This window comes from Bactrocera tryoni, unplaced genomic scaffold, assembly GCF_016617805.1.
Source record: "Bactrocera tryoni isolate S06 unplaced genomic scaffold, CSIRO_BtryS06_freeze2 scaffold_7, whole genome shotgun sequence".
Lineage (NCBI taxonomy): Eukaryota > Metazoa > Arthropoda > Insecta > Diptera > Tephritidae > Bactrocera > Bactrocera tryoni.
Window position 1 is genome coordinate 4,056,183 of NW_024396366.1, and position 5,840 is coordinate 4,062,022.

Sequence of the window (5,840 nt, forward strand, 5' to 3'; positions counted from 1 at the left end):
AGGTGAAAACAAATGTTTGCCTTATATTTTAAATAATCAGATAATATTATTCTTTTATTTCAGATTTATTATGATTTTTATTTAATTATTCTTTCTTTTCAGATTTTATCACTATTTTTATTTAATTAATATTGGCTTTCATAGTAAATTCTATTTGTATTTAATATATTTTATTTTCAGGTATTTTTCTTTTATAATATTTTTCCACTCTTTTATTTTCAGGTTTTAAAAATTCTTTTCTTTATTTAATCTTTTTTCAGATATTACATATTTTTTAAATTAAATATATTTTTATTTATATAAATTGTAATAAATTTTTTGTAACATATAAAAAATAAAATAAAATAAAAATTTTGAACATTAAAAAGTTTAGTTTGAAATTTTAAAAGTAGGAATCAAAAAATGCAACCCTGCATCAGCTGTTTAAAATGCAACCCTGTATCAGCTATTTAAAAAGAGAAAATGCAACCCTGCATCAGCCGTCGATTGGGGATATTAGAGCAGGACAGATATACTTTTTTATATGACACTGCTGAATGAGCGCAACAAAGATGTATGATCACATGTATACGTACGTGACTGGGTAAAATATCTGCCAGGCTCTATATGTTTACCACCACGTTTACCACCATGTTACCCGCTAATTATCTGGTGTTTTACCCGCTCATGGTTGACAGGGCTCTATTTGATCTACCTAAATCGCTTACAATGGCAACAATATTGTAACCGCACTTTTTAAGGCTTGACAAAATGCTAAACAGTACTTCCTTCGTCATTTTGCAATCATACACGAAGAATACAGGGTGTTTCCATTTACTTATCAAACCTAAAAGAACAAAGTACATTAGAAAAAATTGACTTCAAGTAAATTAATGAGTTTAATTACCTCTTATCATTGCCACCTGAACGTAGTTAACAGGAGGCAATGTGGAATCAGTGGATCTATCGTAACAGTAACTCTTTCTGATCTTCATTTCATCAAAACTGAGTACACAAATTTTTTGCGCTTGTGTTAGCTCAGTTGCTGCCTTCAACAGTTTCATCACCGGCTCTATGACACCTGGAGCTACGTCAATTTTCTTTGACCACCATTGCAAAGTGCGCACACCTGGTAGAGGAAAGTTGTTTCTCCGTAAAAGTTTCTACGCTTTCGGGCTCGTTGAATATAGCGTGGTCGACTTAGCTATGTCTTCTTCTTTCCAATTCCGCCGTTTATTTCCATCCCTTAATTTTTCAATCTATGTATGTGTAATGAACTTTAATATATTTTGCAATATACTTTTTAAAATTTGGGCACTTACCAGGCCGTTGGTAAAAATGCAGCTAAGTTTTTGCTCCAAATTATTTCTGTGGAATTCCGAGGTTTTAATGGAAATCCTAAGGCGTTTAACTTCTGCTGACTGCTCATTTTTGCACTTATTCAAAGTTCTAACAACACTGTTCAGCCTTTGTCTAAAAATAATAAGAAATACACATACTTATGTAAGAAAAAGATACTTCATCAATATCAATTAGGACTAACATTTCTGTTTCCAAATGCAGTATTTTCTCGTCTTTCTCATCGATGACCTCTTCTCCTGCAGTTTAAGGTGCCTCTCCAACCTCGTATTCTTGAATTACTTCAACAGGGGCGGTATTCTTCAACATTTTTGTTAACATCTCTTTTTTAGAACGAGACTCCATCCTTTTCTGACGTTCATTAGCCTCTGCAGGAGCAGTGGTTAACGTGGGAAAAGCGCTAGGTAGCAACTTAGTTGGATTCCGCGAACTTAAACCTGCAAGAGTGTTTGGTTATAAAAGTAAAATTATTGTAATCAAAATCCTATAATTACCCATTTCAAACTGCAAGTTTCTTTCGATGGCTTCTGGCACGAAGTGCACTTCACAAATGCATGCATTTTTAACATTAATTTTGTCCGTACGACGACAAAAATGAATCCATTGTTTTACTACTGTTTTATCTTTAGGGAAATGCAAAAATCTCCATTTCGTAGCACAATTTTTACCATTATAATTATTGCACCCGAACACTGCGCAACGCATTTTAAAAAATATAAAATTTCAATTTAATACAACACTTGAAAACACAATTCGAATTCACTTTCAAAAGCGCGGGCGAATAATAAGTCAACCGTGACGTCAGCAAGAACAGCTGACTGAAAGCAAACATGCGCATTGCGTAATCTCTTTCTCTATCGTTCTTGACTAGTCGCTATTTACTAAACAGTCTCTAGCGTTAATCTCAAAATATTGCCTGATAGATAACAGGTCACAAAACTAAAAAGAACTTTTGTTTGCCATTTTGAATATACTGAATGAATCTATGAAGATCTCTATAGAGGCACGATTCCGATTACTTTTGTGGTCGGGTAAAAAAAAACGAATTTCGGTATAAATGGGGTATGTACAGATAGGGGAGCTTCTCCAGAGGAGGAATATGCAAAAATAATTTTGCTAACACTTATATTTTTTAAAACATTCCTGATTAAAAATTCAAAAATTTTTATTAATAACACATAAATATACACTCAAAACATTGAAATAAGTTCATATTTCACTTTTATTTTGTTATATTTTAGCTATATTTATTAATTTAAAAAACACTTAGCACACTCATCGTTGAAAAGGTTAAATTGTTTACAATTATAAGGAAAACGAGCGTTGCCACATCTTAAACACAAAATATGTCGGATTTTCAACGATTTTTTTTTTTTTATATTTTCGCATGATTCTTTTTTTCTCTTTATTAAGTATAATACAAAATACTTTCTAATATTTTTCAAGTTATAATTGAGTTGTGAACAATTTTTCCATCTACATATTTATAAAATAGATAGAACATATTATTAATGAGGTAATGCACCGCGACCTAGGGTCTATTGTGCCCTCTCCTATATCACATGTCTTCCCAAAATTCCCGGGCGCTATTGAGGTGATGTGATCCCTGCTAATGTATATGGAACCCAGGGCCTTAAGCCTTCTTCTGCAGATTGCTGTACAATCCAGAATTAGGTGTGCTGGTGATTCCTGTTCCAGGTCGCAGAACCGGCAGTTAGCACAGGAGACTATGCCCATGAGCTTGCAGTGCCCTGTGTAGATCGCGACGAGAAGGCGGAATTTGTTAAGGGGGAGGTTAATTAGTTCTTTGAACCTGGAGAGGTTGTACCCCCCAAGAAGCAGCTTGGCATGGCGCATACTTGCTGCCTGCTGCCAATGCCGTTCTCTCTCCATTCCTTAAGAGTGTGGGATCCTACCGCTATGCATGGTTCTGGTCCCATCATCTTGGAAGCTGCCTCTCATTTCTTCTATTCCTTTATGCCCTGGAATCCAAATTAGGTGCACCCGGTTGCACAAGGATAGGCGGTTTAGCCTTTCTATGCATTCCTCTACCAAAAGCGATTTGGTCTTATATGCTAAGATCGCTTTTAGTGCGGCTTGACTATCACTGAGAATGGCTATGCGCTGGTTGCGATAGTTGTGGCGGAGGTTGACTTCTGCGCACTGACATATGGCAAAAACTTCAGCCTGAAACAGCTTAGTACGCGGTCCCGCAATACCTGCCCCAATATCCTCCGGTGTTTTTGAGCCGTCAGTGTACCACTGGATGGTACTGTCTTCCAGCAGCATTTCTAGCGTGGAATCGTTCCACTCAGTCTTGCTGCCGAGAGTCACTCTGAAGTTCCTTTTGAAATTTATCCTCTTCGTGGTGCCGTCCTTTGGGAGGAGGGCCAGCGGTGTGCTTTTCGCTAGTGCCTCCATCTGTCGAGAGGACATTAGCTTTCCTTTTCCGCAGCCCTCTGCTGACATTAGCAACATGGTATGTTTTGCTACTTGTTTTATCCCCTGATGCAGCGGTGTGAGATCCAGAATGACTTCCAGTGCCACCGTGGGGCATGTACGCATTGCCCCCGAAGCACAGACACAGGCAAGCCTTTGCAGCTTTGATAGTCTACGGACCACCGAAGACTGCGCTGCCTTGGCAGCCCAGGCAACCGCTCCATAGGTGACGATAGGCCTTACAATCATGGTATACAGCTCATGATACCGGGCTTGCATCCTCAGGATCTGCCGGCCAGGCGTCTGCATATCATAAGTGCTTTAGTTGCTTTGGACAGCGTTAAGTCCAAATGCCTACTCCACCGTAGGGATGAGTGTAAAGTGAGCAAATACCTCCAATAGTTGGGGACCTCAAGCCTGGAAGTGATCTCTGCGTAGTAAAAGGGATCACGGTAGTTTTTGCTGGGTTAATGTTGAGCCCTACCGTGTTGCACCATCCTTTCGATAGGTTTCCTCCACCATTGTTTGCGCTATCCTAGTGCGCAGTAGGGCTCCTATCCATCTGCATACCGAAGCTGTTACGTTCTTACTCTTCAGTGCCTTGATCACGCTAGTGTGAGACGCGTTATCAAAAGCACCCTCAATGTCTAGAAAGGCGCAAATCGCTACCTCGCCGTTATCCAGCGAATCCTGCAACTCAGACGTGAGTTGGTACAGAGCCGTGTTAGTGGATCTACCCGCTCTGTACGCGTGCTGTCTGAGATGTAGGGGTCCATCCCCTTTAGCATGAAGGATGTGAGACTTATAGGCCGGACTGAATTGGCTAACGAATAGTCTCTCCTACCTACCTTGGGGATGAAGATTACTTTTGCAATTCTCCATGGCTCTGGGATATACGACAACGCCAAGCTGTCTCTCATCAGCCCCTGCAGGTGTGGCAGGAGAATATCCATACCTTGCTGCGAAAGGGCTGGGAAGACGCCATCCTCCCCGGTGACTTGTAGCTCAAAGAGGAGGCCAGTGCCCACTTGACTGAATCTACAGTGAAGAGATGCTTTGCAGTCAGCCAGTCTGGGCGATCCGGCCTACGTGTGACTGATGCTGGAGTTAGGTCAGCCTGAACTGTCTCCGGAAAGTGCGCTTGTAGGAGTGTTTCTGTCCTCTCTTCCGCGCTAGTCGTATAGGTCCCGTCCTGTCTTTTATGGATAATACCATGTCTGTCTTACCTCTCGACAACGCCTTGTGCAGCCGAGCTGCTTCGGAGGTCGAGGAGAAGCTGACACAGAATTTCCTAAAACTATTTGTCTTTGCAAACCTAATATCCTGGTTGTAGGTTGTTAGGTGCTGCTTGTATTCCTCCCAGTTGCCTGTCCGCTTGGCTTTATTGAACAGCCCTCGCACCCTATGTCTGAGAGCCGAGAGTTTGCTAGACCACCAGGAACAGATTTATTTACTGGTAGTCACTCTTAGTGGACAGGCACAGTGATAGGCGTCCATTCTGGACTGGTTTATGGCACTTAGTCTGCTCTCCAGTCCAGCTGTAGTGGACCTACCATCTGCCTGCCCCACTCCGCTTATGTGTAGCTGTAGCCGTCTCTCCTGGAAAGTAGGCGGATGCGAGAACGAAGTCTGAGCCTTCCCTGTCCTTCACTTGTACCGCCACTAGATCTTACGTTAGAAACTCTGAAATACAGAAGAAGTCTATATCGATTCTAACGACTACACAAGAACGGGGTCTCTCGCTAGAGAGATCCCAGATTACCATGATTTTTCTCGAATTGAGGCCTCTTACCTCTCCTTTGTACACCCATGGTTCTTGGATTACGAGGATGCCCAGGTTATCCGAGATGAACCTCTTTACGATGATAGGCAAGGCTGCCGATGCGCGATGCAGGTTCACCTGGTCAACTTCTATGCCGGCGCTGGGGCTTACAGTATCGGCTCGATGAGAGACAGGTCCTCGTCATCGCCATCTTCACCCACCTGCATTTCCAGCCCTTCCAGAAGCTCTTGGGGGGATGGAAGCGTGCCTTCCTGCTCGTTGGGGAGCTCACTGCTCCTAC

The 5,840-nt window shown here is 41.5% G+C and overlaps 1 long non-coding RNA gene across 1 annotated transcript; it reads right to left on the reverse strand.

The window, feature by feature from the left end:
• Positions 1 to 622: 622 nt before the first annotated feature.
• On the reverse strand, positions 623 to 2,012 carry LOC120781685. Its single transcript, XR_005706132.1, has 4 exons — positions 1,523 to 2,012; positions 1,302 to 1,452; positions 887 to 1,238; positions 623 to 826 (listed from the first exon to the last, which is right to left on the reverse strand). It is a non-coding gene; the product is annotated as an uncharacterized LOC120781685 (long non-coding RNA).
• Positions 2,013 to 5,840: the final 3,828 nt, after the last annotated feature.